Raw genomic sequence first — 26,230 nt, forward strand, 5'->3', positions numbered from 1 at the left:
CTGAGCACAGCGTCATCAAATAGTAGAGCAATACACCACTTTTATTTTTTTTCTATCACAGAAATTTCAAACATGACGTCCATTGTACAAATAAACCTTGTTTAAAAAAGTTTCTAAAATGTGTCGGAAATCTATCGGACGGTCAGTCGATACATGGTTTCTCAAGCGAGATACAATGTAGCAACTATGTTATTAAACTAGTGATCAGATGCAGCCTTGTGTGGTTGCTATAGAAACTAATTTGTTACAGCTGAGCAAACATTATTCACTGTAGTTCTAAACATTGCAGCGTTTTAAAAATGGATGCATTCATTGTCAATTTTAATCTATTTGGAGTAGGGAAGACATTTGAGGACTGTTTAAAGAGCGACGAGGAAGACGGAATGACAAAAGCAAAAGACAAGGCCCAGGGTACCCATTTCCGAGATCTGACAGATGAGGAGCTGCGTACAATTGAAGACGGGGCCCTTGAATCAAACACGAAAAAGGCAACTGCTTTTGCTATCAAGGTTTTCACCGAGTGGAAGAGCCACCAGAAGGATAGACTGACAGTGACAACTGACCCGGACACCTGCAGCACCGAAGAACTAAAGAAATTGTTAAGACGTTTTTATGCTACAGTTGCAAAGCGCAGTAGGCAAGCCATACAGTCTGGCAATGATGACCGGCATCAGAGCCTCACTGAACCGTCATTTCTCAAGGTTCAATTTATATGCGGACAGTGAGTTTACCACCAGCAACAGGGTGTTCAAATCCATCATGAAAACCCATCGAAAGAATGGCCAAGACAAGGCGAAACACCATCCCCACGTCACTGAGGCTGACCTGAAATTGCTGCGTGAATCCACAGCTCTCTCCCCAGACACCCCGTTAGGTGTCCGGGGTGGTTGGTTTGACCTCCAGCTTTGCTTGGCGAGGCGAGGCAGGGAGGGCACTCGGGAGCTGACTGCGTCCTTATTTGCCAAAAAGTGGATGACTCTGGGGATGAATATGTTAGTTTGTCGTTCAATCCGGAGACGAAGAACCACAAACATCCAAATGACCCAAACAAGGAAAACCTCCGAGGCGCAATGTATGCAGAGCCAGGCAACCCCAGTCCTGAGCTTCAAAAAATATCTTGCCAGACGTCCGCCAGGTGTCACCGCCTTCTACCTCCATCCACTGAAGGACCCCCAACCACATCTCTGGTACTCCACACAGCCAATGGGGAAGAAGTACCTGGGGGACATGCGTCCACGATTGTCCAAAGCAGCTGGTCTGACCACCAGATACACCAACCACAGTCTTAGAAGCACGGCTCTCCGTCGTCTGTCTGAGGCCGGGCTGGAGTCCAGACAAATCATATCTGTTACGAGACACAGGTAATCTTAAGCCTAGGTTATAAATTCATTGTGGTAATAATAACCTGAAGCCTACCTGAAGCCTACTGCAAATACACATTTTTTTATTATGTTTTTTCCAGGTGTGAATCCAACCTCAAAAGCTACTGGGCGCCATCCAACACGGACAAAAACATTTGGAGTCGGGTGTTGTCTGCACCCCAGCAGGCCTCCGCAGCAAGCATGGTCTCTCCCCCCCAAGCTGTGCAATCCCCTCTGCCTACCTCGTCCGATTCATCTTTCTCTGCCATGAATTTCCCTATGCCCTTCTCTATGTCTCATTTAACCATCAATGGGAATGTCCGGTTTAATACACATAAATGAATCGCCTGAATGTTACTGAGGGCGGTTAGTTCAATAGGAGAGAGGAGGAAATTCCTCCTCTGAGTGGGTGTGACTAGCTAAGGGGTCTGAATTGCGCCAAAATCGATTCACGTATAGGCTGGAGCCCTGGCTGCGCTATGAACTAATAAGAAGGAGTCCAGGGGCCTCATGTACAAAGCTTGCTTGCGCACAAAAAAGCTGCGTAAGCAACTTCTCACGCAAACGTTCGGATGTACAAAGACTGACTTGACATGAGAAAGTGCGGTTCTCCACGCAAACTAAATGCCTGGCTTACGCACATTTCTGTTGCATTTTGTCAGTTGGCGGCACATAGAGGCAATGCAGTGCAACAAATTAGGCCTACACGATCACGAGTCATGAAGTAATATTGCAATATGAGGCTAGTTCAAAGTGGATTTGAACGTCGGGATGCGTGATCTTAAATGCACTTCAATCATGCGTTATTGTTGTCGAGACGCATAATGTGACACTGTTGTTAGGCTAAACTTAAACAGACCCATAAAACTAAATTGTCAATATTGGAATTAAAAGGGAATTAAAAGGAAGCCCTAGCAATATTATTTTCAGTGATGGCTTGTTTAATAAACGTATAACATATTTTCGGGCTAAGAGATCAATCTGGGCTAATTGATCTCTCTTCACGCATTTGTTGTGAAATTCTTGACTGCAATATTATTATGTGATGTTGAGTGGAGTAAGCACAAGCCATTGTTACTTAAAATCAACCCATCAATGAACCAGTCGGCCAATTTCGAATTTTTCATATTTTACATATTTTACAATTTACATATTATTGACACCTTGGGTGTATGGGAACAACCTATCGTCAGCATGCATCCAAATAAATGAGAATATAAAAGCATGCGCAAAATTCGAGGTGTGTGTGTGTGTGTGTGTGCGTGCGTGCGTGCGTGCGTGTGCAGTGTTGGCCTTGTTAGAAGATATTCAAAATGAACGGGTGTTCCGCGACTATTATGATTTTTTGGCTGATGTTGATGAGTGGCTTATCAGCCGATTCCCAAGAGCTATCCTCTTGGAACTATGTATTTCTCCTAACGAGGGCACTACTGCAGGCCTATGTATACTAATTAGCATATTAAATGAGGGAGGAGACTGGGCGGAGAGTCGGGCTCGCGCATGTGCCCTCAATTTCATGTTAATTGGGATGTACAAAGAGAATCTGCGTGAAATCGCGCTTACACAAGGATTGATACATCCAGATTTTTTTTAGTTTTAGTCAGAAATCCACGTTTTTAGTCAGTTTTAGTCAGAAATCCACGCAAGTCTTAGTACATGAGGCCCCTGGCTGCGCTATAAACCAATAAGCAGGAGCCCTGGCTGCATTATTAACCAATAAGCAAGAGCCCTGGCTGTCGAGCAGCTCGGAGGGAGGGGTTATCCCCTCAAGTCTAGGCTACGAGAACTAACACGCTCAGTGACCACGCAAATTTACTGCGCGAGTGTATGAGGAGAGGCTTCCTCTTGTGACCGCCGTGTTTCTGTTCTGCTAATTCATTCTCAACCATGGCCAGTCTTTTCTTGTTGTGGAAGTACCAGAGACGCAGTCGTTTAGGATTCATAATATCATCCGGAGGCGCACACAGCTTTTGGCCGAGCTGAGCTCCCGGTCTCCCACTGGCGGAGCTCCGGCGGGAGGCAATCGCGGGCAACAATCCTTTTCTTCTTCATGTCGCGGTTCAATCTGGACTTTAAGGAAGCAAAGCCAAAGTTCCTTTCCCCCAATTCCTTCTCAACCATGGCCGAGATAACCCCCACTACGAGTCTTTACTTGTTGTGGAAGTACCAGAGACATTGGAGAACCCGACGCAGTCTTAAGATTTATAATAAATTCTGAAACATCCATTAACATCCACATTTTCCCCAAACAATGTTAGGCTTACAGCCGATGTAAATAGTTGTGAAATAATGTTCTTGTTGTTCTTTTACTTAAAAGAAAAAAATAGGCCCAGATCTTTGTATTTAGTTTTACAAATCAAGAATAGGCCTGATTTGACTAATTGGCTTTGCATCCTTTCCTTCTGCCCTTGTAGTCCATTTCAAAGACATGCTGCCCACCAGCTTTCAAAGTACAATGCTGCCACTGGTGGCTTTGTATAAATTTTATTCACATAATTATTCCTCCCTGCTATTTTGTAGTTCACCAAAACACCCTGAAACAACTTGAGTCTCACAAACTCAAGTTGTTTCGCCACCAACAGTGCAAGCAGGCCAATGGCAACCAAGCGCGTATTCCTTCCTCCCTCACTTTAAAAACCACGTACATACGTACATACATACATACAAACATGTACTGTACATACACACACATACATACATACATACATACATACAAACATATATACAAACATACATACAAACATACATATATACATACATACTGTAAATACATATATCAATTGGTTGTGTTTTCACCTTAGAGCTGAGACAGCACCGCAAACATCAAGCTGCTTTGCATGATCTGCTTTCATGATCCAACACATACACAAAAAGCATGTACACACAGCGACGTTGATGTAACGTGAATGTTAGGCAACATTCATTCCAGTTTGTCAGTATGTAAGTATGTTAGAAAAGGCCCCACTTCAGCAGACAATTATAATTAATTATTTCAACCTAAAAAGTACAATTATCTGTGAACCAAATTTTTGACAATTTGAACTGCCATTTCCCATTCATCAAAAAGTATGATTGATCAAACTTGATGAAACAAACCACAAAGAGAGCTTTGTTTGTCTATATCTTAAAAGGCAGTCAACTTGTTCCAGTGAAGCCTAACTTTGTCACAAAAGCATTAAAAAGACAAAAGAGTTTCCACATTATAACAGCACACATTCCTCTCTCTTCTCCACCCCCCATTATACCTATTTTCTTTGCCCTCCTTCATCCCTCTTTTCTTTCTCCCCTTTAGCTGTCCTTCTTTCTTTCATTTGTGAGACATTCTCAGGTTTCCATCGTTTCTTTAACAGCTTTCCTAATAAATTATCCTTCTTTGACTGGCATCCAAGCCAGGCTTGTAAGACAATCACAAAGCTGTCCGACGGTGATGTGTGTTGCCGGATCTGGACTAAGTCTGAGGCTGTGTGTGTGTGTGTGTGAGAGAGAGAGAGAGAGAGAGAGAGAGAGAGAGAGAGAGAGAGAGAGAGAGAGAGAGAGAGAGAGAGAGAGAGAGAGAGAGAGAGAGAGAGAGAGAGAGAGAGAGAGAGAGAGAGAGCGGTAAGGCAGTGTGTGTTGGCTGTGACACTTATCCGCTGCAGCATGGAGGGAGATTAGGGGTATGACGATAAAAGTGGTGGGGACAAGTAGAATATGGTCACACTGCAGGAAGGCAGGGGAGTGGAGCAGGAGAGAGCAGAAGACTGTGGGAGGAGGGAAGGGAGAAATAAAGAATGGAAGAAAGAGAAAAAGGTGACATTTCTCCTTTCCTTTGTCAACAAACTGAATTACTAGCAGACTAGCTAACACACTGACTAACTAACAGACTAACTAACAGAGTAACTGACTTCCACAGGCTAACAGACATACAGATAGACACACACACACACACACACACATCATACACTACCACAACGACACCTGTCTTGTCTTTCCCCCAATCTCTTATTTTTCTCTCTCGCTCTCTCTTTCTCTAATTATCTCTCTCTCTCTCTCTCTCTCTCTCTCTCTCTCTCTCTCTCTCTCTCTCTCTCTCTCTCTCTCTCTCTCTCTCTCTCTTTACCCAGCAGGTACAATAGCCAGTGTTTCCCAGGCCCCTCTCAGAGAGCCAGAGTGTGTCCTCAGGGGATAACTAACCCTATCTAACTAACTTACCCTATCGGGTGCGTGAAATACTCTCTGGGGTCTCAGATTCCCTTTGTGATGAACCACTGTTCCCTGGGGGAGGCAGGGAGGGAACGAGGGAGGAGAAAGGGGGGGGTTTAGGGAGGGGGGGTGGGGGTGAACAGTTCATGGGGCAGATTGGTGGATGGATGAATGGATGAATCAATAGATAGATGCGTTGCGTGTAGAGGAGTGTAGAGGGCATGGTGTTATCAGCCTAACAGAGTGGAAGGTGACTCTATGAAGCCACCGTACCACCATTCATATGGAGTGCTACTACTTGCTTCTTGCCATTGGCTTGACCACAGGTGGCATAACCATTAAAGATGGAATACAAACACAGTCTTATTGAATAAAGGTTTCAAAAATCCTGTCAAGAGAAGAACACTAACAAACCAAGTAACATAATGTCCTGTGAACAGAAAGTGAAGTGAGAAAGCACTTAATTAGGTAGGAAGGATGGCAGTAGCTCAAGCGGTAGAACGGGTTGACTGGAAACCGGAAGGTTGCTAGATCGATCCCTGAGCTGTCCCTGAGCAAGACACCTCAGCCTGACTGCTCCTGACTTGCTGGCTGTCGCCCTGCGTGGTTGACTCCGCAGTCGGTGTGTGAATGAATGGTTATAAGTTGCTTTGGATAAAAGCGTCAGCAAAATCCTCTAAATGTAAATATATACATAGCGATAGAAATGTAAATCCTCCTGCTGCAGCTCACTATATAACAAACAGGAGAACCTCGCTCGAACCAGAGCTCATAGAAAAAAAAAACATTTTTTCTTTTCTAAGAACAGACCTTATGGTTCTGCCCCTCCAACCACCCCAAGTTCAATGGTGGCGCAATCAGTAGATCTTCCATGATTCGGCTGGTTCATAATTCAGTGGCCTCTCGCTGATCTTGGCTGTTCTAAATCTGTATAGACACACACACACACACACACACACACACACACACACACACACACACGTAAGCACCACAAGACCTTTAACCTGAACACAATCAGAAGAAACACACAACCCTAGACAGACACACACACACCACATATCAACACACACACAACACAAGACACATGTGCTCTTATGCTGACTCACGGCAAATCCACACATAGCTCTGTAGTTCCATAGCCCTCGTCTCCGCAGAGACGTGTTAAAACAAAGCTGGCTGGAGGATGAAAGGGGAACTGTGTCCTTAGGGAAAGTCCACTTTCTAAAGCTCTGTGAGTAGAGGGAGCTAATGAGGATATCAGACAGAGAGAGACGGCTGGCACTGAGTCTTCTTAAACCAGACAGCTGCCTCACATCAGTGGGGTGGGGGACTCAGCTGAGGGGAACACCACAGTATGCCACAGTCTGGCATCTTATTATTTCACTTGGTGAGACACAGGGGGCAGAGAGGGCAGTACACAACACACACACCACACTCAAAGACGCTAAAACACATGGGTGTTGGTCAAGTGTCTGTCGGCAGCTTAGTGCCTGCAAATGAATGAAATAGAGGTGATGTGGTGGTCTGTCTGGTGAGGTATTGCATTGTGATGGGTGGAGGGAAGAAATTCAAATCTATTTTCAGTTCAGGCAAATGTCAAAGATTTCCTTCCTACGTGTGGAGTGCTAATCTCGAGTAGTGGATCAATTCATCAATCAATCAACAAGTAAATTGATCAAACAAACCCTTCAGGGAAGCTCCTGACTCTTTACTCATGTTAATGTTTTTGTGTGGAGTGGGTGAAAAGCCTCTGCCTCAACAATAGACCTTCAGATAACCTGGGCTCCAACTGGCAGAAAAGAGAAAGAGAGAGAACTTAAAGGATAGTGGGAAGGAGAAGAGGAGAGGGAGAACCTTAAGGATAGTGGGAAGGAGGGGAGGAGAGGGGAGGAGAGGGAGAATCTTAAGGAGAGAGCTGGCATTATTTATGCTTATTTATATTGCTGAAATCTTGTGAAACTTTTTTATCCTGCCCATTGTTATTCTACAGGTATCTTTATGAAGTATTGTATCTCTTGCTACCGGCAAAATTGCTAACACACAAGAAGACAAAAAAAAGCTATGAGTCAAAGCTCATTATTGACCCATTTGTATTAACTATAAAATAAGATCAACCAACTGGACCTTAGGAGGAAAGAGACAAACAGGATGAGAGAAAGGGTGAGCAGGAGATAGAGGAGAGAGAGAACAGAGGGGGTAAAGAGAGGAGAAGAGAAAATTAAAAACAGCAGGAGGGAGTAGATGGAGAGAGAGAGGGAAATAGAGGGAAACAGAGAAAAATTACAGAAATATATTTGAGGACATTGGACCTGCCCAGTGTTCCAGAAGCTACTGAACAACGACAAACTGGTTCCTGTTGGGGACTGGATGTTGCACCCTGGCAGCCCGATATGTCAAACAATGCTGCCAAACAATCAAACAAAAGATTAAGAGACTCTTAGCTTGTTTGTATTTTGTACATCATGTTTTGTGGTTTTGTGTTACAATTGAACTGGGGAAACCCAAGCGCAGATGCAGACACTTGAGGTTGAATACAAAATCCAGAGGTTTATTGGAGGATGAGAGCAGAAGGGAAGAACCAGGAGGTTGACAGACCAGGCTAGAGGAGCGCAGGGCTGGGTCGGTGGACAGAAAAAGATGAACGAACAGGCAGGTACGACCAGAAGAGTACGACCGAAGCGTGGTGGACAGGTAGGTGGTTTGCGATCCACTGAGGTTGAAACAACAATCTGGAGATGAGTGGGTGAAGAACCACGGTTTAAATAGGGCAGAGATGATGACCAGAGATGGATGGCAGGTGTGCTTGTTGAACAGGTGTAGAGCTGTTGTCTGTGCCCATTGCACAGACAATAAAACACCAAGAGGGGGAGACAGAGCAAAGCCTCTGCTGGCTATGGCCACAGCCATAAGAGTTTTGTATTATTTACTGATTTATTTTGAATTGTTCATAAAGAAATTATGCTATTGCTTTGGCAACATTGTTATATAGTACTTGCACTCGTGCCAATAAAGCATATTTGATTTTAATTGAGAAGAGCAAAAGGTAGGGGAGAGAGAGAGAGACACAGAGATAGAGAGAGAGAGAGAGAGATAGAGAGGTAGAGCGAGAGATAGAGAGAGAGAGAGAGAGAAAGAGAGAGAGAGAGAGAGAGAGAGACAGAGAGACAGACAGACAGAGAGAGAGATAACGAGAGACAGACAGTGAGAGAGAGATATAGAAGCTCAGCACGGCGACTGTGGTGGTGCTGCTCTCCCTGCAGCCAACGCTTCATTGTTATTGTGATTTATATTTTAATGAGTGCATGGGCCATTCCCTCCACTACACGAAGGCCTGATTGAATCTGGCATGCATTAGCATGTAGAAGAGGCCCTGCTTCATCTGGGCCCAGTGACTGACGGTTCATATCATCTCTGTAATTGCTCTGAAGTCAGATAGAGAGGGAGAGAGAGGGAGAGAGAGGGAGAGAGAAGGAGGCAGAGGGAGGAAAAGCGATGCAGAGAGAAAGAGAAAAGGAGAGGAAACAGGAGAGTGAGACACAGGGGGATAGAAACAGGGAGTGGGGAAAAGTGGACAGGGAGAGACCGAGTGAAAGACAGGCAGAGAGCAAGGGGAAAGAGAGAGACAGCCAGACAGACAATGCAAGAGGCATTTAGAGACAGAGGGAGGAACTGACATGGAAAGAGAGAGACCCAGGAATGTGGAGAAGGAGGTCAAGGGAAGAGAGAAAAGGTGAGATAAGAAGTTCAAGGAAGCCCTGCTGGAGGAGAGATATATACACCGAGAGGGAGAGGGAGAGAGATATATATGTACATAGGGATGGAGAGGGAGAAAGAGAGAGAGGTATGTCCATAGAGAGGGAGAGGGAGAGAGAGATATGGCGGGATAGAGATGGGGGCCCGGGGCTGGTGGATTTTATTTGATATGGCTGTGACTCCTGCTGAGAGCTGCAGAATAGTGTGTTTGCATACTGCCTTTCTGAAGATAATCCCACAGTCTGGGGCTACGGTAGACCATTATAACCAGTCTCACAGCCCAGGTCTATGGTACACCATAATAACCAGTCTCTCAGCCCGAGCCTACGCTACTAGGTACTAGGCTTTGTGTGTGTATTTGTGCATGAGTGTGTGTATGTGTGTATGTTTGCTGGATGTCACTTCGGCTTCACACAATACCTCTGTATACAGGAGGACTTATCCTTCTCTCCCTCTCTCTCGCTCCCTCTCTCTCTCTCTTTCTCTCTCTCTCTTTGTCTCGCTCTCTCACTCTCTCTCTGCAGCCAGTAAATAGTGGGCAAATAGTGTGCCTGAGGACGCCCGTCGTCACGATTGTCCTAACTGTCTAACTGTCCTAACCCCCCCCCCCCTGCATCTTTAGCATGATGTGGTAGTACTGCAGCATGGTTCAGCTGAGCCCTGTGTGTGTGTGTGTGTGTGTGTGTGTGTGTGTGTGTGTGTGTGTGTGTGTGTGTGTGTGTGCACATGCACTTGTCTGCCTGTATTGTGCTGTCCCAGCATATTTTCCCCACTCAGGAGAAGGTAGTGACAGACATCAAGTGCACAGAAGTAGCAAACACACAATTTCCAAAATATGCAAAGCACGTCAGCAAGTTCCACCTTATTTTAAAGTTTGTTCCTGATTGTTATACCCACAGTTCACATGATCTTTACATGAATCCATCAGTCTCTGACTGTAAAATCCTATTTCGAAGTGGTAAATAATGGTATACTATGCCTCAGCCATAGCAGCATACTCAGCACATAATCACAGTATTTTCTCTATAGAAAAATCTGGATTTTTTAAAGTTTTTTTTGGTTTTTGGTTTTCTGGTGGAACTATTCAATCCATGCACATTAATAGCATATAACTAAATTGTACTATAATACAGAGTACACTGCTGTATAGTGCATAGCCATACAATTCATAGCTTTATAGTAAATAGCTACATAGTACATAGCTATATGGTACAGTGCTTTATAGTAGATAGCTTTATAGTAAATAGCTTTATAGTACATAGCTATATGGTACAATGCTTTATAGTAAATAGCTTTATAGTACATAGCTATATGGTACATAGCTTTATAGTACATAGCTTTATAGTAAATAGCTTTATAGTACATAGCTTTATAGTACATAGATTTATAGTAAATTGTTTTATAGCACATAGTACATAGCTATACAGTACATTGCTCTATAGTTAAAAGCTACATAGTAAATAGCTATATAACAGGCCTGCGTGGCTAGTTATATAGTACATAGCTATATACATGGTACATAACTCTAAAGCACATAGCTATATATTAAGTAAGTAAGGCTTTATTTATATAGCACCTTTATAACAAAAAGGTTCAAGAGGTTAACAGAAAGGATGCATAACAACACAAATCAGGATATATAAAACATGACACAATGATTCAAGAAAAGGAACAGGCATATTCCTACAGTTGTAGCAAAAGAGGAGCAAAAATAAGCCTGTCTGAACAAGTGTGTTTTTAGACGTTTTTAAAACCCTCAACAGTACAGCTATAGAGTACATATAGCTACATTCCTATATAGAACATAGCTATATTAAAACAATATAGTAAATAGCTATATGGTTAATAGCTGCATAGTGCACAGCTATATTACATAGCTACATAGTACACAGCTATATAGTGCAGCCGCTAACACTATAATCAAGAGTAGTTGTTCTACAAAGTCAGCCAACCCTGCCAGAGCCATTGGGTTAGTGTTAATTGTGTAAGTCCTACAGCAGAGGTATACTGCACTGAGCTGCTACGTCCTGAGTTCCTTCCACTAATTCATTCACCCTAATCTAAATGAACTGCACTGTGCAACAGTGCAGTCGTTTGGACATGAGTGACTTCTGAATCATGAGTTAGTCATTTTATCACTTTCACTGACTATGAGTCCATTGAATATGCTCTCCAGAACAAGAGAATTACACCCTTCTACAGCATGCTGTTTGCTGTACTAAAATCTTCCCATCTCTCTTAACCTAAGGCTTACATATACATGATATGACTGTTAAATGCTATATGAGATTATGAGACATTATTCATGGTAGACCCCTTGGATTCAGTCACATGCCAACAGTAAATACATATTAAATGAAATTGAGAAAGCAGAAAGTGAGAGTGAAACCCCCTCACGATGAATGATGCATACTGCCAGGTGGAACAGGAGCCTGCTGTTAATGAATGTCTAAATCAACTTGGGCCTTTGGAGGGTTGCTCTGGGATTACCACAGTATTGTCAAAATGTTTACACAAGCTGCTTGTGAGATACATGTGTGTTTGTTTGAGTGGCGCATGGCTAACCCCATATTTGTGTGTTGACAGACGCCATAATCCACTCTCTACTGTAACATTATGACCTAGCGTCTCTCTACTGTAACATTATGACCTAGAAGCTCTCTACTGTAACATTATGACCTAGCGGCTGTCTACTGTAACATTATGACCTAGACGCTCTCTACTGTAACATTATGACCTAGACGCTCTCTACTGTAACATTATGACCTAGCGGCTCTCTACTGTAACATTATGACCTAGAAGCTCTCTACTGTAACATTATGACCTAGCGGCTCTCTACTGTAACATTATGACCTAGAAGCTCTCTACTGTAACATTATGACCTAGCGGCTCTCTACTGTAACATTATGACCTAGACGCTCTCTACTGTAACATTATGACCTAGAAGCTCTCTACTGTAACATTATGACCTAGCGGCTGTCTACTGTAACATTATGACCTAGACGCTCTCTACTGTAACATTATGACCTAGCGGCTCTCTACTGTAACACTATGATGTATCATTCAGATGGGTAGGTGGGTGCGTTTGTGTTTTAAGGAAAATCAAATCTCTCTCAGCTCTTATCTGTTTCAGATCGCTCATCTCTCTCAGATCCCTTATCTGTTTCAGATTGATCATCTCTCTCAGCTCTCATCTGTTTCAGATCGCTCATTTCTCTCAGCTCTCTCAACTGTCTCAGAGCAAATAGGACAAGTAATAGTTTGTAATGCAATGAAGTTGAAGATGCATCCTGTTGGCTGGTGCTGTGTATTTGTGTGTTCATGCTGACGTTACGGTGTGTGTACGTGTGTTTGATGTATAACTGTGTGTACTGAGTACTCACATCTGACGAGTTTGCGTCTAGCCGCATTTGACATGTGTGTGTACATGAATCTGGGAGGGAGTTTGTTTTGCTGACATTGGATTGAATGTATGAGGGGCTGTATAGGGCATTATTTAGACATACCTATACTACTGAATTGTAAACATCTCACACAAACTACTGAAAACCTCTCACACACACTACTTAGAACCTCTCACACACACTATTGAAAACCTCTCACATAAACTACTGAAAACCTCTCACACACACTACTGGAAACCTCTGACACACACTACTAAAAACCTCTCACACACACACCACTAAAAACCTCTCACACACTGCTGAAAACCTCTCACACACACTGCGGTTTATGTGCCAGTAGTATGAGAGATTTATGTGTCAGTAGTATGAGAGGTATATGTGTCAGTATGTATGTATGAGAGGTTTATGTGTCAGTAGTATGAGGTTTATGTGTCAGTATTATGAGAGGTTTATGTGTCAGTAGTATGAGAGGTTTATGTGTCAGTAGTATGAGAGGTTTATGTGTCAGTATTATGAGAGGTTTATGTGTCAGTAGTATGAGAGGTTTATGTGTCAGTATGTATGTATGTATGAGAGGTTTATGTGTCAGTAGTATGAGGTTTATGTGTCAGTAGTATGGGAGGTTTATGTGTCAGTATGTATGTATGTATGAGAGGTTTATGTGTCAGTATGTATGTATGTATGAGAGGTTTATGTGTCAGTAGTATGAGGTTTATGTGTCAGTAGTATGAGGTTTATGTGTCAGTAGTATGGGAGGTTTATGTGTCAGTATGTATGTATGTATGAGAGGTTTATGTGTCAGTAGTATGAGGTTTATGTGTCAGTAGTATGGGAGGTTTATGTGTCAGTATGTATGTATGTATGAGAGGTTTATGTGTCAGTTTTATGAGAGGTTTATGTGTCAGTAGTATGGGAGGTTTATGTGTCATTAGTATGAGAGGTTTATGTGTCAGTATGTATGAGAGGTTTATGTGTGTGTGTGTGTGTGTGTGTGTGTGTGCGCATTTTGTGTGTGTGTGTGTGTGTGTGTGTGTGTGTGTGTGTGTGTGTGCGTGCGTGCCATTGTGCATTTGTGACACAGATGTGATGCTATGGTGACAGGAAACCATTATGCTGCTTTTGTAGTTTCTTCCGGCGTGTTGATGGCTCCCTCCCAGCCCCCACCTTTGTCTCTCTCTCTCTCTCTCTCTCTAGAGTTAGAGGTTCAGACTGCGGCAGTGCAGGGACAGAAAAAACAGTTGTGTTTTTGATGAAGGATGGAGAGGCATTGCCAACAGAGGACGTAGAGGGAGAGAGAGAAAGAGAGAGAGCAAGAAACATAGGAGGCCATTGAATACTAACAGCTGTGTGTGTATGTGTGTGTGTATGTGTGTGTGTGTGTGTGTGTGTGTGTGTGTGTGTGTGTGTGTGTGTGTGTGTGTGTGTGTGTGTGTGTGTGTGTGTGTGTGTGTGTGTGTGTGTGTTACATTGTGCATCTACATTACACAGTAGTTTTTCTACATCTTTCAGTCACTAATGTGTATGTCGATTTGTAAGACTCATTCTGTGGCCCAGTTCCGGGGAATAATTTGATCCACCTCCTCAGCATGACCTCCTCATTTATAGCACCGTGGGTGTACTGAGTGGGTGTACTTAGTCTTTTAATTTTTTGTAGTACTTTGGTTACATTTTTAACTGCTTAAACAATGTGTTTATTTTCCATGCCAATACATGCACTTTGAATTGAATATAATTGAATTGGAGAGAGATAGAGAAATAGAGAGAGAGAGAGAGAGAGAGAGAGAGAGAGAGAGAGAGAGAGAGAGAGAGAGAGAGAGAGAGAGAGAGCGACAGAGAGAGATTGAGATTGAGAGAGAGAGAGATAGGAGAGAGGAGAGAGACAGACAGTGAGAAAGCAATACAAACAATTGTTTGAGGTCACTGTAGATCTGTACTGGCTCAGTAGCGACTAATCTCATTCCACAGAGAGCTCTTAAGTGTGTGCGTGTGTGTAGTGTGTTTGTGTGTGTGTGTGTGTGTGTGTGTGTGTGTCTGTGTGTATGTGTTTGTGTGTGTGTTTTGGTATAAATGACAGTGGAGTAGAGAGCGAGAGGGAAAGAAAGAGAGAGAGAGAGCATGCAAGAGAAAGAGAGAGAAAAAGAAAGAGAAAGAGAAAGAGTGAGGTTGAGTATAGGTGCCACACCACAAAGATGCTCACCTTGTTCTGCACCATGCACACACAGCAGCGCCGCTCTCACCCTTCTCCCTCCCTCCCTCCCTCCCTCCCTCTCGAGCACAGCCTCTATGCTCTGCCTCATTAAGAGGCTTTATAAATGCGTCATCTCGTCAGTATTAAGCGTGTTTCCATAAGTCCTGCACCAGGCCGCTCAGGATTAAACATGTCAACACATAAAATCAGTAATGTGATCTGTAATGAATCATTTTGAATGGATGAATTTCTGAATATGAATGTGTGCATTTAGGTATCCATGTATGAATATGGATGCATGTATTCATAATTAAGAGTTGTAATATTGTTAATAATAGTAACTCTGACTGAAAGTGATCAAGTGATCAAGAGAGGTATTCACTGCCCACGAACCACCGACCACGTCAACCGCCCTGTTCAAGTGATTGACAGGGGCGTGTCATTGCCATGACTCCAACAGGGCCGGGTCTTCAGCACTGGATCTTCTTTTACTCCCCAAAACACAAACGCGCACACATATAATCAAACACACACACACACACACACACACACACACACACACACAAACACACAGAAACAGAAACACACACACACATACAGAAACACACACACACACACACACACACACACACACACAGACACACATACATACACACACACAGACACACATACATACACACTGACACACACACACAGACCCACAGACTGTCTAAGTAGATTTTTGGCCCCCTATATGTGAAGTGGTGCATTACGCTTAAGAGCAATTAATGTCATTACAACTGTGAAGTAATGGAATGAGATATCGACACCATACTTCATAAACATACTTCATGTTATGAGAGGTGTCTATGTGCCTGGCAAGCTTCTGAAGCAGACTTGTGATCGATTTAGAGCATTAGCTTTTAGGTTAGCATAGATATCGAAAAAAATTAACTTTGCACATTTCTTAAGGGTGGTGGCCTCTATGTTCCCGAGTAGATTCCCTGGCATGGCCCCTTCTCAAGTGTAATTGTGATTGATTGAATATTGAACATTAAAAATATATATATATAATCAAAATACCAATCACAACCATGAGTAAGGCAGGTCCATATAGCCAAATGTATGACATTTTGGAGTTTGAGAAAAAATGTCTGGAAATGTCACTGTATAGAAAAATAAAACCTAGATGAATAATATTGGTCCAAAAGGCAAAGAAGTCTAGAATTGTTCAACATGTTCAACATAAACAAAACACATAACATTTCTTATCTGCACTGGGATATTTACTTTCCTCTGAGTTTAACCACATGCCAAGAACACCATCCGATAGGGTTATTATCTGTACCCACCCCCAAGCAATAACATCCCTCCCAAACACCCCCGAACACCCCTGAACACCCCTGAACACCCCCGAGGACCCCCTCACATCACCGCTGTGACAACCATGCCCTTGTCCTTCTTCTCCTGCTTCTCTTTCTTTGTGTGTGTGTGTGTGTGTGTGTGTGTGTGTGTGTGTGTGTGTGTGTGTGTGTGTGTGTGTGTGTGTGTCACTGCCCGTGTCGCAGCCTCCTGCAAGGCCGGCTACTGTGAAGGTCACCCTCCCTGCAGCGATGGATTACACAAGCAGAATAGGATACCACCCTCGAGTAGGTCTGCGGGCTCTGCTGGGGGAGGGACAGAGAAAGAGAGAAACAAAGACATAGAAACAGAGTGAGAGAGAGAAAGAGAGAGATAGAGACACAGAAATAGAGAGTGAGTGAGAGTCATAGAAACAGAGAGAGAGCCAGAGCAAGAGTGAAATGACAGATAGAAACACAGAGCGAGAGATAGAGAAAAGGAGAGAGAGAGAGAGAAAGAGAGAGAGAGAGAGAGAGAAAAGGGACACACAAAGAGAGAAAGAGAGGGATAGAGAGCGAAAGAGAGAGAGACAGAGAGAGAGAGAGAGAGAGAGAGAGAGAGAGAGAGAGAGAGAGAGCAAGAGATGAGCTTGGACTCTGCTCTCTCTGACTGTTTGGCCGGGTCAGGACCAGTACTACTTGAACCTCAGAACCTCAGCACTACTTGTAGAAGAGAGAGAGTGATAAACTACATAAAGTGCAGCAACATCATAATTAAGATGTCAGATTGAATGCTCAAACCCTGCTTGTTTTATCAGTGAAAAGGTGACACAGTGAGACAGTGTCACAGCACCTCTCTCTCTCTCTCTATCCTCCATTCTACCCACTATACACTCTCCCCCCGCTCCTCTCCTCTCTCTCTCTCTCCACTCCATTCTCACCACTATACTCCTTCCCCTGCTCTCTCTCTCTCTCTCTCTCTCTCTCCTCTCTCTCTCTCTCTCTCTCTCTCTCTCTCTCTCTCTCGATCAAACACAGCAGGCCCGTGGACCTCGGCCACCATGTTTCTGCAGGTATCTGACAATCATTGCAGGAATGAGGAGAGGTGGGTGGAGGACGGAGATGGGGGTTTGACGACACACCGTGAACAGAGGCTATGGTAGCACAGTCTTCCTCAGGAAGAGATATCAAAGGCCTGCAGGGCCCACGAGGAGGCCTCAGTATGCTATGATGTGCGGAGCTCTGCCTTTCAAAGCACTGTGGCACAAGCAGGCTGGGTTGGACGGCAGCCACATGACAATGGCCCTCCCTGGAGCTGCTTAGTGTCTCTTTGGAGGTCGGGACACACACACACACACACACACACACACACACACACACACACACACACGCGCACACCTTGCCAGGCCTTGCCTATGCTGTGGTTTGCTGTAGCTCCCCATGCTGTGACCTTAATTTGTTCTGTCTTGAGTACCAGAGCCCACTGGGCGGTTGCTGCTCCTTCAGGGCTTCACTGTCAGGGTGTGTTTTTGTGTATGTGTAAGTGTGTGTGTGTGTGTGTGTGTGTGTGTGTGTTTGAGAGCATGTACCTGTGTGTGTGAATGTGTGTGTGTGTATGTTTGTGTTTCCCTGCGCGATATAATGCTGTGCTGTGCTTCGCTGCGCTGTGATAGCCCCCCGCCACCTCCCTCCCCCTCTCTCTCCCCACCAATCGTTCAAAAGCATCGCTGGCATAACATTCCTGACATACCAATGGTTGGCAGAGTGACAAATTATTGGCAAGTCGAATATGTCAGGGAGCAGGTCGGGCTTACAAGCGTGAGTCAAGGACATACAAGAAGAGGCAATGTACGTGCATTGTAATGCCCACAATGTGAACCTTGCCTTTCAAGATGCTGTTTCAAAAGTTAACATAGGCCGAGATGCGATGAAGACATTTAAAGAGCTGATCGATACAATCAGAGAGTCACCAAAAAGACTGGCGTGGTTTGACTCTTTCCGTAAGCCTGCAGATGGGAACAATTTGCACCTGCTTTGCCCCATCCACTGGACGATGCAAGTGTGCAGTGTGAAGTCAGTTCTTGCGTACTATGAGAGCCTGGCGAGTTACTTCCATGATTTACATTTATTACATTTATTTTTTTATTTTTTCGCTTAAATTGTTATTGTTTTTTTTGTACACAAACAAAACCACATGCATGCAAGAATACATTTGGATGAAAGAACAGTTTCAAATAAAGCTGCATGTGATTGAAATAACAATTCTTATACACACATATATATATATATATATATATATATATATATATATATATTCGAGTCAAGAATACAGTGAGAGGAAACAAAATAAGAAAAGAATATATATTTAAAAAATTATAATAATAAATAAATAAAATAAAATAAATGACAACTAAGAAACTAACAGTGACATGTGAGCTGTCTCCTTTACTTGAAATACAACATTATGATCTGATTTCGAGCCTCCTAATGTGTGGTGTCGTTCACTTTTCTTTTATATTCAACCCATTTTTCCCATCTTGATTCAAACTTCCCCTCCTGGACCCTGGACCCTCCTGGACCCCCCCGTGAATCTTTACATGTCATACATTTCTTCCACTACACCGAGCCATTGCTTCTTTGTTGGTGGATCAGCTTTGTACCATGCTCTCGTTATGGTTTTCTTGCTGGCTGCCAGCAGAGCTTTTATTAGATATATGTCCCCACCTTGCACGTGTTCCTGAACCAGCTTCCCCAGGTACAACACCAAGCCGGTCTTAGGTATTTCATAACCAATTATCTCCTTTAATTCTTTCAAAACATCTCCCCAATATTCCTCCATCTTTTGGCACTTCCAAAATATGTGTGTGTGGTTTGCACCCTCCTGCCAACATAACCTCCAACATACATTCTGTTCTGGGGCATACCTCCCTTTCACATTTGGGGTTATGAAATATCTTATGATATTCTTCCACCTGAACTCCCTCCATAACCTGGAAGCAGTTGTCGCGTGCTGTATCCTGCACACATTGTACCACGCATTTGTCAATTGATGGAATGGTTAAATCATACATTATCACAACCAAAATTTGGAGAACTTGAACTATGAACTACTTCATAGTTGTCATGAACTACTGTTCTGAACCTCAAATTCTGAAAGCAGGACTTTGGAGAAGTGATATAACCTACTTTTGAACAAAATATTTATGACCCCCAATGTTGACCTGAAGTTGGCGCCACTGGGTGGTGGTGTATGGGGGTGGTGGAGTATGTGTATGTAAGAGCACCACACCACCTCTTTGTCCCTTCTAGCCCTCCAATCCACACCTCTCTTTGGCACTGGAACCATCACTAAACTCCACCTCCACTCTTCTCCCATTACCTCCCTCCCTCCCCCTCCCCAAGGCAGGGCAGGGCTTTGGTGCAGGTTCCAGCAGAGCCCTTTCTCCTTCTCTCCAGGACAGAGCGTGTGTGTGTGTGTGTGTGTGTGTTTGTGTGTGTGTGTGTGTGTGTGTGTGTGTATGTATGTGTATGTGTGTGTGTGTGTGTGTGTGTGTGTGCGTGTGTGTGTGTGTGTTTGTGTGGGACAGGTGTGCATACCAGACACAGACTGCACCCAGGCGCACAGCTCCGATATCTACCTGTCAGCGAGGGTATCCTGGACCCGCTCCAGACTCCGTCCAAACCCTCCAAAAGCCTCTCTCCAACCTTTACCAGCAGAGCTCTACACTGCCTGGATATCCACCGCGACCACACGGGGTGCCAGAGCCACGCAGAGGCAGGTTTGATCTCATCAGCCTACTGCCACGTTGTATTAGAACCGAGCTGTGATGGTTTGTTGATTCATTGCTGTTCCAAGTCGTACAGTGTGGGGGCAGTAGTGGTAGTTGGCTGGAGGAGGGCCATCAGGACAGAGGGAGAGATTTAGCCTATTTTAGGCCGTTCATGTAACATTAAGGATTAAAAGATAGCTTTAGGGCCTCTTGGCCTCAGCTATTTATTTCTGTGTGTTTTTATGTGTGTGTGTGTGTGTGTGTGTGTGTGTGTGTGTGCGTGTGCATGCAGGGTCAGCTGGAATACACACCCATACAGTGTGAGTATTCCATCATCCATGTGAGATGTGTGGATGACAGCGGCTTAGTCTTTTCCTTTCCCACAAAGGGTCAGCCCGGGCCTAGAGGGGACATGACAGTGGCTCATTACAGCGGTGTGTGTGAGAGACGACTCACACACACTGAGAGAGTGTGTGAGTCAGGGTACACAGGGCAGGAGGCTGTGTATAAAGGGTGGAGATACTATGTTAACACTGTAGGTCATCTGTGTACATTAATACACTTGTACCCGCCGCCTCTTCACCTTAATCCTCTATGCCTTTGTACTCTCTCCCTTTGTCCTCTCTCACGTTCTTCCCTCACACTCCCTTCTGTTCTCACATTCAGCTGCTTTCCGGTCTTCAGCCTCCTCCTCCTCCTCCTCCTCTTTGTCCTCCCCCTCCCCCTCCTTCTCCTTCTCCTCCTCCACCTCCTCCTCCTCCTCTGCGGTAAAGCTCTCCGACGTTGACCTTCCCGCTCCTCCAGGAGAATTGATTACCCCCATTTTATTTAGCCTTAGCATGAGACTAACTCATACGCACTCAGAGGAATTTACTCTTTGCCCCAGAGCCACACAGAGCTAATTTCCTTCCTTTTATCAGTCAAGCTTTCTCTCCCTCTGTCTTTCCCTCTCTCTCCCTCTCTCTCCCTCTGTCTTTCCCTCTGTCTCTCTCCCTCTCTCTCCCTCTGTGTCTTTCCCTCTCTCTCCCTCTGTTTCTTCCCCTCTCTCTCCCGTGCTTCCCCCTTTATCTCCCTGTGTGTCTCTCCCTCTCTCTCCCTCTGTTTCGCTCCCTCTCTCTCCCTGTGTATCTCCCTCTCTCCCTCTATGTCTTTCTCTCCCTCTCCCCTTCCCTCCTGTCTCCTCCTCAGAGTACACACAATAAGAGGGGCCATGATGAATGCAACCTCCCTCGCTGCTGAATGCGAGCTTTGCTCAACCTTTTAATGCTTGGCCGACGTTTGGGGAAATTGATATTCATGTACCCTTCAGTGGCGTTGAATTATAAAATGTTGTTGTTCAGTGGAGAACTTGGCTCTTTTACATTTTATGGGGAGAAATGATAAGAAAACTAATCAAAATCTAATGCTTTATTTAAACCCAAAAAGCCTATCAATGCCTAATGTTATAAATAATATTTTCAGAATGAATACATTTTAATAGTGTTCCATTCCATTAAAGAATGTGTCCGAAACACAGAACAATATGCATTCAGTGTAAAATATCTTTAGACTAAATGCATGTGTGGCTCAATTTAATTCAGCGTCAATATCGATGGTAATGTGTGCAAACTGAAGCAGCAGCATCCCCAGGTCAACACAATACCAGGGAGGTAAGGAATCTCTCTCTCTCTCTCTTTCTCTCTTGCTCTCTCTCTCTCTAATTCATTTGATCCGTCTAAATTTCTGTCAATATCTGCCTAATAAAATACATATAATTGTACAATACTCAAATTTTATGATGAATCAATATCAAAGCAAGGTTGAAGTGGGTCTCCATGTGCTCCCCCTCCCAGGTGTGGGCCCATGTGAGAAGCCATTAACGTGCCACTAACGTTGCACCATAACCAGGCTCAGGTGCTGTCGCATGCTTCATGAGCAGCGGCAGCAGGCCGGTGGTGGTGGATGCAGGTGTTTGTCTTAAAGGGAATTACAATTCTTCAGTTTCTGTGTCTTTGGAGATTATAGTGCCACTGTGATGCTGTTTCTATAAACTCAACATTGATGGCAGCGCATATACCCACAACCCGGGAACTTACACGCACACACAGCCAAAGATACGTAGACAGTCACATGCACACAAGCTCACACTCATACACACGTAGGCAAGGGCGTGCATACACACGCACACATAGGCAGACACACGCACAAACACAAGCATACATACACACCACACATACGTAGAAACAGTCACACACATGCATGCATGCACAGACTCACGCACACTAGGGTAGACACACATACACACACGTAGACACACACAAACCATACACAGACAATGTGTTGCTCTCCCACCAGTCTAGTAACAGGCCTATTCATTAGAATCACTTACAGACAGTATTGACAACCTGCTGACACACACACACTCCAGCATAAACAAATGGAGCAATAGAACGGAAACGGCACTGTGTGGATCCCTTTGATGTCCTCACTATAAATGATGGTAAGGGTCAGGATAAGAAAGAGAGAGAGAGAGAGAGAGAGAGAATCCAAATAGAGAAAAGGTATCTGCTGTTGACTACCCACACACACACACACACACACACACACACACACACACACACACACACACACACACACACACACACACACACACAAACAGACAGAAAGACACACAGCAGTGCACTACCTCACCCCCACCACCTGCCTCCATAAACCCTAACATGCCATGTTTTGGCCAAGATTTGATATGGCATTTTACTATCGGCATTTTTGGCTGTACCAAGCCGTGCGGTGCTGTGCTGATTTGCATTTCCTTTCCGTGCAGCACTTGAATCCGTCCATTCATCATTTATTAACATAAGTTAATGCAGTAATAATCATTATATAACAATTAACCTTAGTTCACATGAACACCATTTGTAGATGATTACTGGAACATTAGTTAACTGTAAATTAACTGTTATTAACTGTAAATTAACTGTTGTAATTAAATGATCGATAGTTAATACATATTTAATGGTTGATTATTGTACCCTTTTTGTAAAGTGTCACCACTTTGATTGTTCTAAGCCTCCCTTGCTTAACGAGTGATTGTAAATAAAGTTGGAAAATCCAATGCAAAACACATTTGCATTGACAACTGGTTTATTGGCCAGTTCACTTCTCTGTGTTCGGCTGCACAGAGAAACTCCAGTTAGAAGTTGGGGTAGGAGGAGTTGAAGCCTTAGAGACTGCGGGGCGCATACCAAGTACAAGGAGCATAAAAGACGCTTGCTAATCACAGTGTCAGTCGGCCTCGGAGATGGAAGAGCACTCATGAAGAAAATCGCTGATCAGGCTCAAAATAATAAAGAAAACGGACTGATATTGGCATTGGCTTTGAGTTGAATTCTGGCTGCAGGTGAATGTGTTCAGGAGGGTAGGAGGGATAGATAAGAAGAAAGGGGGAGGGGAAGGGTGAGTAGTCAATGCAAGGCAATGAGCGGCAGCTATGTAGACATACTGACAGGAAAGGACGGATACTTCATGTCTACAGATGAGGCTGAGACAGACACACAAAGAGACAGGTGGACTGAAGGAGGCCCCTGGGCGCTGCCAGGTGAGACATGACTCAGCAACCCAACAGGAGCTCAGCTGTACTATACTCAACTGTACCAAATACATCTTAAAGACTGAGGAATTGTGATTCTGCAATCAACATTTATTTAATCTAATGATCATGTTTTGTGCGGTTAAATGGCAAAAAAACAATACAAAGCAAACAACTTCCAGAAGAATAGGGAGAAGCTGGTCCCCAGCCTGGAGATCATGTCTCTCTGCTTTGTTCTTTGTTCTCTGTCCTGCTGCATTGGTGCAGAGCCCATGGCAGACGGCTGTGAGCTAAGCCGACTGCCTGCATCTGTCTATGGAGCACACACTGTACAATCACAACCGCCATCCACCACCACCATCACCATCAGGAGGACCCCCTCCAGAGCCACGTATCAACCCCCCTGAAGGTGAACGCGGAACGCATGGCAAGGCAGGCTGAAGGTTATTGTCTGAAGGTCGTCTGGACCAAAGGGGGAGGAAATGGGCTCATAGCAACACAGGCTAAACTGTTGCTGTTTTTGATTTAGACATGGGTGTTTGCACCATTCTTCATCAGATCTGGTGGTTTTATTTGTGAAAATATGACAGAAATTGGCCTTGCAACATGATGCGTTATCAGCATCTTGCAGAATGATATCAGATCACTGAATGAGGAAATCGGAAGGAAGTCAATCTGTCTCTGCTTCAAAACAGTAAAGGTCGTTTGAATAACGTTCCCTTTTTCCGAGGGAAATGTAGAAACTCTCAGCAGCCAAATCATCACCCGACCAAGGCGGATAGTAGAGGTGGGGAAAGCAGGGGAGGGGAGGGGGGGAGGCAGGGATCTGCATCTCTATTTGGATAAGAATGAATGAAGATACACATATACATACATCTTTAGATATACATATACATATATCTTTAGTTAAACATATATCTTCAGATATATGTACACATATATTTGAAGATATGCATGCATATCTATCTTCAGTTATTCATAAACCTATACCTTTATACATACACCTATAACTTCAGATATATACATATACAGTTTAACTATATATCAATTAAAGGTAAAGAGATAGACTTCTCTGCATAATATCCATCCTATGTATCACATCATCACTGTCCTGTACCTAAATGTCTACTGGCTATGTTAGCCCTATGTTAGCCCTCATGCTCTGCCTCCCCCTCCCTCCAAACAGCCTGGACTAAATTCACTTTTTTTTCACTTTATTCACTTTAAACACTAGTATTGCTTGTTATTGACTGTTATTATTATTTATTTTTTTATTCAAATGTCTACACTGTACACTTTATTTCCCATATTTATTTATCTATTGTTGTATATATTCAATCCATCTCTGTGCTGCCACTGGCCTCTTCTAATAGGTCCACTTAACTACTCTAGTTAGCCCATATTTAATATTTAATTTTTAATATCTAATTCTGGTACTTATACTCATACATACTCATAGTATCTTTCTCTTAGTATCTTTAACCTTATTGTCTAGTGTATAGTATCTTTATTCTTATTTGTTGATTGTATTCTAGAAACTTCCTTTTTTGCAATCCTGCTTGTTGTATGCTGTATGTGTATATTATGTGTGATGTATCTAAGCTACTTGGACCCTGAATTTCCCCTAGGGATAAATAAAGTTTATATCTATCTATCTATCTATCTATCTATATATCTCCAGTTAAATATAGGCCAACATATATATCTTCAGTTTCAAATTTCCAGTTCTACATACATATATATCTTCAGACAAACATATCTGGGTGAGGGGGGTTTGTGTGTGTGTGTGTGGGGGGGGAGGGGGGGGGGGGGGGTCACAGTCCATTGGAAGTGATGAAAAATACAAAATTTTGCTTCTTTCGCAAATGATCACATTATCTAGATTCTCTCCCATCATTTTCAACCACAAATAGCAACAGGGTTCCTCTGAGGATTAACATCACTCCTCTGTCACTGTTCCTCTTCTCTATTCCTACCTTATAAACTGTGTGCAGACAGACTATAATCCCAGGGAAGATGTGAAACTTTAACAGGACCCTATGTATTTGGACCTCCATGATGAGCTGTGTAGGGGTTAATAGCACCATTCACACGCCACAAAAACATTATCAGTCATCCAAACATATTGAGTGGGCTTGCTTGATCAAGTGGTCTGTAGTTAAATGATGACTATGGTAAATTATTATATATGTATATATATATCCCTCTCACTCTCGTTCTTACGGTGATATAAACTTCAATGATTGGCAGAGAGCCCCCTAAACACTACTTAGAGCCATCAAACAAGCACACCTCAGACTACACGGCTCCCTATAATCATTACGGCGGTCTCCTCTAAAGCATGCCTGCCGGGGGCGGGGGGAGACGCAGCGCAGCAATGTCTGAATCAGCTCAGGCATGCGTTAAAACAATGTGGCGGTCAGGGCACGCAGCAACGCACACACATCACCCACACACACACACACACACACACACACACACACACACAAACACACTCACTCACACACACACACACAAACATGCACAAGGCAGATCAACATTTTTTTACCAGGTGAAAACACCTCCCACATTAAAACATGAAGAAATTAACACATGGAGCCATGAATACGTATCGGCTCCTGGTCTGGCTCCATGTTCCATCTATTTAACAATAATACACACACACACACACACATACACACACAC

At 43.6% G+C, this 26,230-nt stretch overlaps 1 pseudogene across 1 annotated transcript; it reads left to right on the forward strand.

Annotated features, from left to right (window-relative positions):
• Positions 1–383: 383 nt before the first annotated feature.
• On the forward strand, positions 384–21,847 carry LOC311360163 (annotated as a pseudogene). Its single transcript has 4 exons — positions 384–633; positions 875–1,361; positions 19,808–19,986; positions 21,810–21,847. The product of its transcript is annotated as an uncharacterized misc_RNA (transcript).
• Positions 21,848–26,230: the final 4,383 nt, after the last annotated feature.

The sequence above is a fragment of the Micromesistius poutassou genome, assembly GCF_964030765.1.
Source record: "Micromesistius poutassou genome assembly, chromosome: 15".
Lineage (NCBI taxonomy): Eukaryota > Metazoa > Chordata > Actinopteri > Gadiformes > Gadidae > Micromesistius > Micromesistius poutassou.